The sequence below is a fragment of the Scyliorhinus canicula genome, chromosome 2 (assembly GCF_902713615.1).
Source record: "Scyliorhinus canicula chromosome 2, sScyCan1.1, whole genome shotgun sequence".
NCBI classification, from domain to species: domain Eukaryota; kingdom Metazoa; phylum Chordata; class Chondrichthyes; order Carcharhiniformes; family Scyliorhinidae; genus Scyliorhinus; species Scyliorhinus canicula.
Genome location: NC_052147.1, coordinates 117,649,627 through 117,664,482, shown reverse-complemented (window position 1 = coordinate 117,664,482; position 14,856 = coordinate 117,649,627). Strand labels below are relative to the sequence as shown.

Below are 14,856 nucleotides of genomic sequence, written 5' to 3'. Positions count from 1 at the left end.
CTATGGTGCCCTATGGTGGCACATTAATTAACACTGCTGCCTCGCCAGGGACCTGGGTTCAATTCTGGCCTCGGGTGACTGCTTGTGTGGAGTTTCCACTTTCTCCCAGTGTGTGCGTGGGTTTCCTCCAGTGCTCCGGTTTCCTCCTACAGTCCAAAGATGTGCAGGTTAGGAGGATTGGACATGCTAAATTACCCCTCAGGGTCCAAAATATGTGCCGGTTAGGTGGGGTTCTGGGGATATGGCAGGGGAGTGAGCCTAGGTAGGGTGATCTTTCAGAGGGTCGATGCAGACTCGATGAGCCAAGTGGCCTCTTTCTGCACTGTCGGAATTCTGATTCTAATGCATAGAAAACTTTAAGGATCTTCCAGGATAAATTGATATTTGTCATCAAAATGTTGATTCTTCATACAATCGAGCAGTAAACAATGCAAACCTAGAAATAGTGACTTAACACAATCTTGCACCAGACATATTAGCATCTAGCCATGTTGCAACATGACTCTCCGAATACTCCCTGGTGTAATATGCCTCTAAAGTGTAAAGTTTCCATCGTCCCAGATAGGCTGCTTTCCCCTTTGAGGGGGGGGGGGGAGAGCTGACTGGTGCTGATTTAACCTGAGAGTCACCACACCTCAGGTGAGGGGCAAGGTTGAGAAGGCGGTGCGTTCATGAATAACCTCAGTCAGCACAGGTTATTCAATATGCCTTTAAGGGATTTCAGAATGTCATCACTAGAAGGGAAGTGTGTCATGTGATCCAGTTTTAGTTTTGCTTTTGCTTTTCAGCCGAGTACACACACAAAGCTCTACAGTTCTGTATTCAAGCTTTATGTCCATATACATCTATTTGCAAATGCCTCGTCTTAAATAATGAACCCGCATCATGTTCACCCAATGTCTTATCAGTGATTGATGTCTTTATATTCTTATTAAAATGTGACATGATGGCAGTGGTGCTTTCTAAACAACATGCTCAGCTTGGCCACAAGATCAAGTACAGGTGGAACATGTTAAACAGTCTTAATATTGTGCGACATGGTTCGAGATGACCCTCAACAGTTCATTCAGCCATCAACGATGCCGCCACCTCTGCGAGTGTTGAATCCGCAGTGTGCTGACAGCACAGTAAAGCTTTGGCGACCTTAGAGCTGCAGAGCTGTGTGTATGTTCTGCTGAAAAACAAAAGCAAAATTGAAATCAGATTGCATGACATACTTCCATTTTAGTGATGCCATGCTCCTATCCCCATCACAACACTCCCCACTGAAATACAACAGTCAATTCTAGGATAGGCAATAAAAGCAAATTATAAAACCCTCAATTTAGAAAGAGGAAGCAGAGCAAAAAAATCCTCTTTGAGTCCTGAAGGGAATCAATCGACACAGAATGTGAAAGTTATTTTCTGATAGTCCACCCATCTGTAATTAGCCATGGTCCACATGGGACCACAGGCCTCTCTCACTCTGTTGGAGAGTGACAAGTCATTATAGGTCAAGGGGTACCACTACAGATCAGCATGGCTGACCAGGAATCTCTCTGGCTCTTCCCGTCTGAAGGATTAGTGGGTTGATTGCCATCCTGTCTGGCCACATCACAAACACTCCTTCCATGGTCAACAAGTTCTGGACTGGGACAGTGGAAGGGGTGCTACCTCCTGAGCCACAAGGCCTCCCCTGATGGATAGAACCAACTGATATCAAAGTGAAATTCTGCTTCAAACAAAGATAATCTAGTATGCTCTGTTATGGGGATAAGAAAGATCACAAGGTATGTTACCCCATGTCTCATTTACCTTTTGTATACAGAAATGGGGAGATGGTGGTGCAGTGTAATGTCATGGGACTAATAATCCAGAGGCTCAGGCTAGAACAAAGAATGAAGAACATTACTAGTACAGGAAGGGACACTTTGGCCCATGATGTACCATCAATTCGACTCAAGACACATTTAGGATCCGAACTGTGGCTTTAATCAGCTAGTTGTTAGCCCGGTGGTCGACTACAGAGAATGACCGACGACCGGGAACTCTGGGTACTTATACCCTGCCTCAGAGGCGGGGCCTACTTGCCTCTCGGCCAATTGGAGAGCAGTCACATGACTAGTCCCAACCAGTCATGACATGCATGAGAGGCACATGACCAGCCAGAGCCAATGGGAAGCCAGTGCTCTGCACCAATGGCAGTGCTCATATCCACCACAGCCCACTAAGCCTGCGCTGATCCAGATTGCTTATTTAGACCAACTTCTTATTCCCCAAACTCTCTGTATCCCTTCATTCCTCACCCATTCATGTCTCTATCAAGATACATCTTAAACTTTGCTATCGTGCCTGCCTCCACCACCTCCACTGGCAATGCGTTCCAGGCACCCACCACCCTCTGCATAAAAAGCTTTCCCTGCACATCTCTCTATAACTCCCCCTCCCCGCTCTCACCTTGAACCTGTGCCTCCGTGTAATTGAGTCTTCCACCCTGGGAAAAGCTAATGCTCTGGGGCATAGGTTCAAGTCCCAGCACAGCAGCTGGTGCAATTTAAATTCAATTCATAAAATCTGGAATTGAAAAACTAGTCTCAGAAATGGTGACCATAAAACTATAATTGATTGTTGCAAAAAGCCAACTGGTTCCCTGGTTCCTTTAAGGAAGGAAATCTGCCATCCACCATGTAACTCCTGACTTACAGCAATGCGATTGACTCTTAACTGACCCTTGAAATGACCTTACGAGTCACTCAGTTCAAGGGCGATTAGGGATAGGCAACCAATGCTGGCCTTGCCACGCATGCCCACATCCTATAAAAACATTTAAAAATTGTCAACTTCCTACAAGAATTTAACATTCATTACAAGAATTTTTTTTAAATTTAGAGTACCCAATTCATTTTTTTTCCAATTAAGGGACAATTTAGCATGGCCAATCCACCTAGCCTACACATCCTTTTTTTTGGGTTGTGGGGGCGAAACCCATGCAAACACGGGGAGAATGTGCAAACCCCACACGGACAGTGACCCAGAATCGAACCTGTGACCTCGGCGCCGTGAGGCCGCAGTGCTAACCCACGGCGACACCGTGCTGTCCTCCGCATTTCAAAAATTGACAACCTTTTCCAAGGTTTAGCGTGCTTTGGGAAGAGAAAATTCTCCTGATATCTAACCTAGTTCTACTCATACACAGCTTGTAGGCATGCTCCCCTTCCCATGAACTGACTCAATGCAAATAATCTGAGCAGCAGAAGTCACCAAGGAAAAATAGAACACTGAGGCCAGAACTGGATCCTGATGGGTTTTAGCTAACGTCAAGTCCTTTGAGTCTCAACCTGAAGACAGTTGCTGCTGTAGTACGGAGAAGTGACAGAGTAAAATGATTATAATACCACTTAAAAGGATCATAAGCAAAGTATGGCAAAGCAAGAGAAGCCCAGACCAATGAGAAAGGAGGATTAATACAGGAAATGAGAAGAGCAGCAGGGCTGACTAGCACAACGCAGTGAAAAAAAGAAAAAGCAATGGTGCAGAAAAGATGACGCTGGAAGGAATATGTTGGAACTAACATTCTACGGACACGTGCTTGTAGGATTTGAATAGCGGTTTTAATATACTCACAACAGAGCCAGCCTATTAGCCATTGAACTTTTGGTGAACTGGCCGGCTGACCATGTGGCACTGATCTTTTATACAGCAGCTTCCGGGGGAGGAGTCCTGGGCAGAGCCAAGGGAGAAGCCCCATACAACTCAAGCATTCCCAGAGCTACTCCCCCTGGAGGACAGGTAGTGCAACTGCACTTACAATACAGACACATGTATATACAGATTATAATCCGGTGTGAATCACATTCACCACATTCACCCCCTGTGAAAAAATCGAGTCCAGTGGGGGTGGTGGCTCACAGAGGTAGTCTGTCCGGTGGATGAATTGTTCTTTTCGATCTGCGGAGCACCGGGGTTGCAGCCTCTTGCGGTGGCTGTGTGGGTGTTGAGAGCTGGGGTACGATGGCAGACTCCGGGGCGGGTCTCGTCCAAACTTTATACACCTCTGGCTCGACCAGAGACTGGGGGCGCTGGGGGTGGGCTGGTTCTGGCGCGTGGAACCGGTGGGGTGAGCTTGCGGAATTGGGGGCGCGAGGGAGCGGCAGCATAGGGAACGGGGTAAGGGGTTCCACAGCGGGGGTGGGGGGGGGGGCTGGATCCAGCATGTGCCAGGTCCCGAAGGGATACTGTGTCCTGGCGACCGTCCGGGAACTCCACAAATGCGTACTGGGGGTTGGAATGGAGGAGGTGCACCTTTTCAACAAGGGGGTCAGTTTTGTGCCCCCTGACGTGCTTCCTCAGGAGGACCGGGCCTGGTGTCCTCAGCCACGCCGGAAGTGAGATTCCCGTGGTAGTACCCCTAGAAAAAACGAAGAGTCGCTCGTGAGGGGTTTGATTTGTAGCTGTACAGAGGAGGGATCTGATTGTGTGGAGCGCTTCTGGGAGGACTTCTTGCCATTGGGAGACTTGGAGTTTTCTAGACCGGAGGGTCAGTAGGAAGGTCTTCCAGACCGTCGCGTTCTCCCTCTCCACCTGCCCGTTCCCCCTGGGGTTGTAGCTGGTAGTCCTGCTCGAGGCGATGCCCTTGTCGAGCAGGTACTGACGCAGCTCATCGCTCATAAAGGACGAACCCCGGTCGCTGTGCATGTAGCTGGGGAAACCGAACAGGGTGAAGACACTATGCAGGGCCCTAATGACTGTGTGGGAGGTCATATCAGGGCATGGAATAGCAAAAGGGAATCGGGAGAACTCGTCGATGATGTTGAGGAAATAAATGTTCTTGTTAGTGGAGGGCAGTGGCCCTTTGAAATCGATTGCAAGGCGTTCAAAGGGCCGAGAAGCCTTGACCAGGTGGGCCCTGTCTGGTCTATAGAAGTACGGTTTGCACTCTGCACAGATTGGGCAGTCCCTGGTGACCGCTTTTACCTCCTCGTTGGAGAAAGGCAGGTTTCGTGCTCTGATGTAGTGGGCGAGCCGGGTGACCCCTGGATGGCAGAGATCAACGTGGATGGCTTTCAGACGGCTGATCTGCGCGCTGGCGCATGTCCCGCGGGATAGGGCATCCGAGGGCTCGTTGAGCTTCCCCGGTCGATATTTAATATCGTAACTATAGGTGGAGAGTTCGATCCTCCACCGAAGGATTTTATCATTTTTTATTTTGCCCCTTTGTGAGTTGTCAAACATAAAGGCAACCGATCGTTTGTCGGTGATGAGGGTGAACCTCCTACCTGCAAGGTAGTGCCTCCAGTGACGAACAGCGTCCACGATGGCTTGTGCTTCCTTCTCGACTGAAGAGTGTCGGAGTTCTGAAGCGGATAGGGTACGGGAGAAAAATGCAATGGGCCTCCCTGCCTGATTTAAAGTGGCTGCTAGAGCTACCTCTGAGGCGTCGCTCTCAACCTGAAAGGGAGTGGATTCATCCGCCCGCCCGCATGGCTGCTCTGGCAATGTCCTCCTTGATGCAGCTGAAGGCCTGGCGCGCCTCAGCTGACAGGGGAAATCGTGTGGCCTTAAAGAGTGGGCGGGCTTTGTCCTCATATTGAGGGACCCACTGGGCGCAGTATTAGAAGAACCCCAAGCACCGTTTGAGGGCCTTGGGGCAATGAGGGAGGGTGAGCATGCGGTCCGGGTCCGAGGGTGGTCAGTCTGTTTGTGCGGAAAAAGCATTTCTCCTTGTTACAAGTGAGATTTAATTTCTGTGCCGTTTGGAGAAAACGGTGGAGGTTGGCGTCGTGGTCCTGCTGGTCATAGCCGCAGATGGTAACATTGCCCAGATATGGAAACGTGGCCCGCAGCCCGTACTGGTCTACCATTCGGTTCATTGCTCATTGGAACACCGAAACCCCGTTAGTGACGCCGAAAGGGACCCGGAGGAAATGGAAGAGGCGGCCATCGACCTCGAATGCCGTGTAGTGGCGGTCCTCCGGGCGGATTGGGAGCTGGTGGTATGCAGACTTCAGATCCACCGTGGAAAATAGCCGATATTGGGCGATCTGATTAACCATGTCTGCAATTCTGGGGAGGGAATACGCGTCTAGGAGCGTAAAGCGATTTATGGTCTGGCTATAGTCGGCGACCATGCAAAATTTTTCCCCGGTCTTGACGACCACCACCTGAGCTCTCCAGGGACTATTACTGGCCTCTATGATCCCCTCACTGAGCAGCTGTCGGACCTCCGATCGGATAAAGACCCTATCCTGTAGGCTGTATCGCCTGCTGCGAGTAGCTACTGGCTTGCAATCGGGAGTGAGATTGGCGAAGAGCGGAGGGGGGGGAGATGAGTGGGGGCAGGGGCCCGCCGAAGCTGAGGGTGAGGCTGTTGAGGTTGCACTGGAAATCCAGGCCTAATAAGAGTGGCGCGCAGAGGTCGGGCAGGACATAAAGTTTAAATTTAGAATAACTAGCGCCTCGAATTGTGAGCGTAGCAACGGTGCGTCCTTGGATTTGGACTGAGTGGGAGCCCGAAGCGAGGGTGATAGTTTGGCTCACCGGAAAAATAGAAAGCGAACAGCGTCTTACCAGCTCTGGATTTATAAAGTTCTCGGTGCTCCCGGAGTCAAAAAGGCATGGCGTGCTGTACCCGTTGATCTGGACCTCCGCCATCGAACTTCGTAGGTGCTTGGGGCGGGATTGATCCAGGGTGACTGCGCTGAGTTGCGGGTAGTCGGCGGCTCAATCATCTGTGCTGGAGTGGCCCCGTGATGACTGCCCTCTGAGTTCGTAGTCGTCGAGGTGAGTTTCAGAGTTTGAAGGGGATGGATCCCAAGATGGCCGCCCCCATGAGTCGCACATGGCCGGCCGCATGGAGGAGGATTGCCAAGATGGCCGCCCCCATGAGTCGCACATGTCGGGTGGGGGCGGAGTCGGCATACAGGCTGCAGCATTTCGGGGCCTGCAAGCTTGTGAATTCAGGGAACGAGTGCTTTGAGCCGTGGGAGGGTTAGAGGCTGGGGCTTTCTTCGCCAGACACACTCTGGCATAGTGTCCTTTTCGCCCGCAGCTGCTGCAGGTCGCGTTACGGGCCGGGCAGTGCTGCCGCGGGTGCTGGCTTTGGCCACAGAAATGGCAGGCTGAAGCAGCCGAGTAGCTGGCTGGGACAGCAGAGTAACTGGCTGGGGCAGCAGAGTAACTGGCTTTGGCAGCACGGTAGCTGGGGGGCCGTGCGGCACAGGCTTGGGGGGACTGTTGGTCGGGGGTCCACGATGAGGTCGCGGGGTCCGCGGGAAACGAGGTGAGGTTGCGGAAAGAAACTTCCATAGTGGTAGCAGCCTCCACAATAGTGTCTAAGTCCTGGGCCCCCTTTTCTAGCAGTCTTTGGCGCACATAGTTAGACCTAAGGCCCGCCACGAAAACGTCCCGCACAGCAAGCTCCCTATGTTCAGCCGCGTTAACGGTTTGATAATTACAGTCATTGGAAAGATTGTTCAATTCCCTTACAAACTCGGCTAGCGTTTCTGTAGGCCGCTGACGGCGGGTCGTAAACACGTGGCGTGCATAAACCTCGTTAATGGGCCTAACGTACATTTTGTCCAATATTGCCAGCGCTGTGGTGTAAGAACCGGCCGGATTCAGCTGTGTGGATATTCTGTGGCTTACCCTCACGTGCAGTAGGCTGAGTTTTTGTTCCACCGTTGTTCCGGCGGTGCTGGCTTCTGCCAGGTAGGCCTTAAAACATTTCAGCCAGTGGGAAAAAATTTCCTTAGCCTCTGCATCCTCTGGGTCGAGTTCTAGGCGTCCGGGCTTGAGGGCAGCTCTCATGATTTCTTCGACTGTTTCCTGAGTATATTAAATTGTTGGAACCAACAATTCTACGGACACGTGCTTGTAGGATTAGAATAGCGGTTTTAATATACTCACAACAGAGCCAGCCTATTAGCCATTGAACTTTCGGTGAACTGGCCGGCTGACCATGTGGCACTGATCTTTTATACAGCAGCTTCCGGGGGAGGAGTCCTGGACGGAGCCAAGGGAGAAGCCCCATACAACTCGAGCATTCCCAGAGCTACTCCCCCTGGAGGACAGGTAGTGCAACTGCACTTACAATACAGACACATGTATATACAGATTATAATCCAGTGTGAATCACATTCACCACAGAATGGTAGATGGAAAATATACTGTAGGTAGGCAGAAGACCAGATGGAGTGAGAACATCATGGAATTAACGGATTTGTTTTTCAAGAGGCCGCTGAGAGTGACTCAAGATCGATGCAGCTGGAGAGGATAGAGTTCATGTTTCCACGGCAACTCGGCTTCCCTGATTTATGTCCATCACCACACACACAAGAAGATGACCAATGTATGAGCAGGGAGTGAATAAGCAAAGTACTTCTGGGCTAAAATTTTAATTTTGCCATGAACAAAACAAATGTAAGCTGTCCAAATGTTACCAGCCCAATTTTGCCCACACTTTTCGTTTAATGCAGAAGATAATTTGCTGTTGCGCAACAAATTTGCACCCTTTTAAAGAAAATGGCCACTGATCTGTACAGGGGTCAATTTATTCAACACTGAGGGTGGTGTGAGGGGAGGGGGTATCACACGCGCAACAGCCTCAAGTTTTATAAAGGCACAGCTGTTCATGGAACTCCATGTCCTTCCTCTTGTCTTATACAAATAGCAGTTCGCTCGAAACCGCACAGGGCAGATGACCATAAGCTGAACCGAGGATGCTGACATTTTACAGCTGGCCGAGCTTACCGCCCCAAAGAAAATAGGAAACATTTTTCAAGCAGCCGCCACTTCAGGAGCGGCGTGAAGGCATTGGAGAGAATGCAGCAAAGATTCACGAGAATTGTTCCAGGGATGAGGAATTACAGTTGTGAGGATGGATTGGAGAAGCGTGGGCTGTTCTCCTCAGCGAAAAGAAGGTTGAGAGGAGATTTGATGATAGTATTCAAAATCATGAGGGATCTGAACAGAGTGGATAGGGAGAATCTGTTCCCACTCATGAAATGATCAGCAACGAGAGGCGCAGGTTTAAAATAATTGGCAAATGAAGCAAGAGCGATATGAGAAAAATCACTTTTACATAGCGATTGGTTAAGGGAGGGCAGGGCAGCACAGTAGCATAGTGGTTAGCACAGTTGCTTCACAGCTCCAGGGTTCCAGGTTCGATTCCCGGCTTGGGTCACTGTCTGTGCGGAGTCTGCATGTTCTCCCCGTGTCGGCTGGGTTTCCTCCAGGTGCTGCGGTTTCCTCCCACAGTCCAAAGATGGGCAGGTTAGTTGGATTGGCCATGCTAAATTGCTCTTAGTGTCCCAAAGAAAGGTTAAGTGGGGGTTACTGGGTTACGGGAATTGGGTAGATACGCGGGCTTGAGTAGGGTGCTCTTTGTAAGGGCCGGTGCAGACTCGATGGACCGAATGGCCTCCTTCTGCACTGTAAATTCTATGATTCTATATTCTATGAAGGTATGGAATGCACTGCCTGAGAGTGTGGTGGAAGCAGGTGCAATCAAAGCCTATGTAAGGTAATTAGACTGTTATTTGAAAAGGAAGAATGTGTAGGGAGAAGCTGGGGGCATGGCATTAAGTGAACTGCTCATTCAGAGAGCCAGTGTAAACACGATGGGCCAAATGGCCTCCTTCTGCACTGTAACAAATCTGTGATTTAGCCATAGTTATACAAAGGTAGTAGCATGATGAACTCCAGTGCCCAGCTGTGGCTCAGTCAGTAGTATTCTCATTTCTGAGTCAGAAGCTTATTGATTCAAATCCACTACACAGACCTGAGCATAACATCGCTGCTGATACATTGGTGCAGTGCCAATGGAGCGCTGTATTACAGATTTTAAAAAATAATTCATGGAATGTTGGCATCACTGGCTAGGCCAGCATTTATTGCCCATTCCTGATTTCCCCTTGAGAAGGTGGTGGTGAGCTGCCTTCTTGAACCACTGCTATCCATATTGTTCAAATGAGATATTAAGCTGAGACCCTTTCTAATTTACCAGATAAACATAAAAGACTCTGTGGCATTAAAATGCTGATCACCTGATCATTATGGCGTTTGTGGGAATGTGCTGTGCACACTCTGGTTTATAATTCTTGCACAATGAATACTCTTTCAAAGAACTCCTTTGGCTGTAAAGTGCTTTGGAATGTCCTGAGATGCCGAAAGGCACTATATAAATGCAAGTCTTTTCAGCAAGGTAAGAAAGATGTTTCCTCTCTCACTGGGCTGGTTTATTGAGAAGCCTGGACAATTACTCCGAATAGCAGGTTATTACTCAATCTTTCAGATTCAGGCCAGCTTAATTACAGCATACAGCAACAAGCATTGCTGTTTGATCCTATTATACTGGCGCTCGCAAGAAGCCACACAATGAGATCATTCCAGAGCAAACCCCCCCCCCCCCCCCCCCAAAAGAAGTAAACTTAGGTAGCATTCCACATCTTTTGAACTGGACAGAGGGCATAGGCTTAAATCACTGAGAAGACTGTGGTGACAATGAAGTGTAGAAATATGAGCTGGTTAATAGATTCCAGGTCACCACTCAAGCTCACTCTGGTTATCAACGCACTCACAGATATCAACACCCCAAAGTTATAAAGGGATACCCAGTCCTCTTTTCATCTTCCTCCTTGAATTCATGCTGATGTGCCAATTAATCGGCATCAGAGAATTTCATATCTTAACTAACAACTCATTTTCATGCAATTAATCTCTGTGCAGAAATGGATATTGGGTCTTCTTTGTGGCTGCTTTCACCAAGACATGAAAGACGTCTGTCACCGGGCTCACCCAATCCTGCACCCAAAAGTATTTACACAGGAGACAAACAATGCAGCCTCCAAAATAGCCAATGCAGAGAATGTATTCCAGGACAGTGACTTACGTTACAGAATGAATGAAAAGACAAATTGGCAGGACATCATTTAAGTCATACTAGATCCACAGAATCAGACCATCCATGAGTTTGAGACCATCCAACATTGGAAAGGCTCAGGGTTCAACTGAGTACATAACAGTCATAGCCAGCTGTGATTCAATTTTAAACGGTTTAACTATTTTACAAATTATTCTTGTCAGTTGGTGAAAACTCTTTGTGTTGCACACCCAAACTGGCAGACGAGTGCCATCGCTAAATCGGTCCACGTTTGGGAAGGTGAAATCACACCCAGGCCGAAAAAGAGCTGTTATCACCAAAGGGCAACCACATAGTTCAAAACAACATTCACAATTGCTTTAATTTCAACTTCAACAACAGTCCAAAGATGTGCAGGTTAGCTGAAGTTATGGGGTGGGGTGGGTGAGTGGTCCTAGGTAGGGTGCTCTTTCAGAGGGTCGGTGATCCAAAATGACCTCTTTCTGCACGTAGGAATTCTAGGGACAGGAGTTGGCGGAGTAGGGCATTTTATAGCGTAGACCACCCTGGGCCGGATTCTCCATTTCTGAGTCGAAGTGCTGACGCCAACGGAGAATTCGTGGACCATCACATCAGAAACATCGGCGTCACGCCTGCCACCGATTCTGCTTCCTGCGAGTGGCTAGCACAGGTGCCACATAGAACACCATTGAAACCCACAGAAAATGGTGCAGGAATTTCCGGGTCCATGATGGACACTCGCAGAGCTAACAAACTGCAGCTGCACTTAAACAATATATCCCCACACACACACTGATCGGGGCTGAAAAGATGGGACAGGTTGTGCTGGACCGCCCACACAGCTGATGGGTCGGCTGGGGGCAGAGGGCACCCAGGGGATGACCCGGGACACCAGGTTTAAAGCGGGCTGTCAGCAGCATGCGCAGCCGCATTACTCTGGCTGCAGTAATGGTGATGCATACCTGTCCACCCCAACCCCACAGCCCACCTCCTGGCCACCCCCCACAACACCCCCCCCCCCCTGCCCCCCCGGGCCCTGGCATTAGTCCCCCAGTCAGCAACACGGCTGTCAGAGAGGTATGGCGGTACTGGGCACTGTCCATACACCCTCTCTTTCTCTTAGCAGCTATCACTCCAGGTTCATGATTGGTGAGAGCTCACGTGGACCGCGCTGTCGGGAACTCGGCCCTTCTGAGGTGGAAAATCGCGGGTGGGCCCACTAATGATATGCAAATGGTGTTGCATTTACGCGTGGCATGTATCGTGTTGAATCCATTTTCGAGGAGGAGGACCATCGTGATCCGCCGTCAAATCAGCACCTGCCGTGATTTCGGCATCGGGAGCTATCCTCCGCCCGATCGCACGCGTCGGCTAACGGAGAATCCCGCCCAGGATTTGCGCTCCCATCCTCTAGCCCAGAAAATATTTGCAAATGCAATTTGGAATTGAGAGCTGAGAGTAGCAAAACAAGGTGAACTGGACATATGTGACCTCGGTAAGTGACGGGATCAATAGCCTATCTCCTTAAGCAATGAAAGTGGAGAAAGTAACAGAGGATTGATGGAGAAGCAAACCAGATAAAGATGATTCAAATCAAGTACAGAAAGAGAAATACAGGAAATATTGGATTGAGAGGGAGAGAAAGAAACAGAATGGAAAAGTTATAAAAGAAAGCAAACATTTAAAATTTAAAAACATTAAGAAATAATTTACTACCCATGGCAGTGAAACACCACAGTTTTAACTGTTCTCTTTCCAGGACTCCAAGGTTGAGTAGCATTGCAGACATTGGATGAGATCTTCCTACTGTTCACACCAACGGGGTCTTCCGCTCCCGCCGATTGTGCACCCCCGCCCCAGGTTTCCTGACAGCATGGGTGGGTTCAATGAGAAATCCCACAAGGTCCCGCCATCAGCCAATGAAGAGCTTTTAGGAAGGATGTGGAAGCTTTGGAAAAGGTGCAAAGGAGATTTACCAGGGTGTTGCCTGGAATGGAGAGTAGGTCTTACGAGGAAAAGTTCAGGGTGCTAGGCCTTTTCTCATTAGAACGGAGAAGGATGAGGGGCGACTTGATAGAGGTTTATAAGATGATCAGGGGAATAGATAGAGTAGACAGTCAGAGACTTTTTCCCCGGGTGGAACAAACTATTACAAGGGGACATCAATTTAAGGTGAATGGTGGAAGATAGAGGGGGGATATCAGAGGTAGGTTATTTACCCCGAGAGTAGTGGGGGCATGGAATGCACTGCCTGTGGAAATAGTTGAGTCGGAAACATTAGCGACCTTCAAGCGGCTATTGGATAGGTACATGGATTACGGTAGAATGCAGGGGTGTAGATTAATTTGTTCTTAATCTAGGACAAAAGTTCGGCACAACATCGTGGGCCGAAGGGCCTGTTCTGTACTGTATTTTCTATGTTCTATCCCCTGCCACCGAGAATCATGCCGTGAGGATGCCAGAGAATCTCACCCATTATTCTTGTTAAGAGCTCTTACATCATGAAATACCAGCCCTAACTTTCTGCAGTGAGTTTCATTGCTTATTAATGTGGAAATGTAGCAATTTCGTGATATTGACAGAGAGGGAAGTGAGTTTCTGGCTCAGCCAGAGACCTGAATGAAAATTCAGACCCATATGTATAAAATTACTGGAGTGACTGAAAATACAAATCGATGGAATAATTTTGACAGAAGAGGTTAATAACACAACCCAGATTTCAGCCACAGTGTCAGCTGAGAAAAAAAAGGCAAATTTGGAAGTGAATGAATTAAGGCTGCATTACAGAAGTGGAAAAAGATGTCCAATATTTCCTGCAGCTAGAATTAAACTCTTAGCTACCACTGAGTTGAATCCTTCTATTGTGCTGGCTTCCTTGACAATAGCCAGGCTCCGAAAAGATCAGTATTTGCACTCGACAGGAATTGATGACACTTGTCAAAGAAAAACTCACATTAATGAAAAGCACCTTTCACAAATTCAAGATGTTCCAACAGTTGTCACTTCTGCCTTTTAGGTTAGTGCAGTAGACAATCTGCGCGCAACCATCTCCCACACACAACAATGAGATCATGGCCAGATTATCTGTTTTTAACTGAGGCTAAATATTGGTCCAGGATGTGAGAAAAACTCCCTCGCTCTTCCACAAAATGATGCCTTGCGATATTTTGCACCCATCTGAGCAAGCAGAGGGGGACTCAAGTTAATAAAGGATTTCCCATTGTGGCCACTCCACGTCTTCGGGAAGCCCACGGGCGTGGGTGCACTGCCGGCGGAGCAGAGGATCCCGCTGACAGAGAATTCCGCACATTATCTTTAACATTCACAGAACCATAGAATTCCTACAGTGCAGAAGGAGGCCCATCGAGTCTTCACCAACCCTTGGAAAGAGCATGCTATTCAGACCCACTCCCCCTCTCTATCCCCGCATCCCCATAACCCCACCCTAACCTGCACATCTTTGGACACTCAGGGCAATTTAGCATGGCAAACCTATCGAACCTGCAAATCTTTGGACTGTGGGAGGAAACTGGAGCACCCGGAGGAAACCCACGCAGACATGGGAAGAATGAACAAGCTCCATACCTTCACCTAAGGCCGGAATTGACCTCGGGTCCTTGCCGCTGTGAGACAGCAGTGCTAACTATTGTGCCACCATGTTGCCCATGGTGTTAAGATCCATGGCCACGTTCTAGAACAGGTGGGTGATCCCACCTAATACTGATTTACCACCCAAATGCAGGAAGTAAAAATTGCTGCCACTGTGTTTGATTGGTCCATGAGTGTCATAAAGGGAGATAATGACTCCCTGTGACAGGGATGTGCTGAGTGGATGCAGAAAAGGTGACTCTCCTCCTGAAAACTTGGAAAAAGGCACTTTAAGCCTGAGATAGCCCGCTAAAACCGGGAGAAAACACCCCTCACTCTCCTCCAACACCATCAAGACAAGACATGCCAAGCGGCAGCAACTCCAGGGGTCAGAAAGACTGAAAAGGTAA

At 48.9% G+C, this 14,856-nt stretch overlaps 1 long non-coding RNA gene across 1 annotated transcript; it reads right to left on the bottom strand.

Moving 5' to 3' along the window:
- Nucleotides 1–901: 901 nt before the first annotated feature.
- Nucleotides 902–14,573, bottom strand: LOC119962399. Its single transcript, XR_005459862.1, has 2 exons — nt 14,444–14,573; nt 902–1,171 (listed from the first exon to the last, which is right to left on the bottom strand). It is a non-coding gene; the product is annotated as an uncharacterized LOC119962399 (long non-coding RNA).
- Nucleotides 14,574–14,856: the final 283 nt, after the last annotated feature.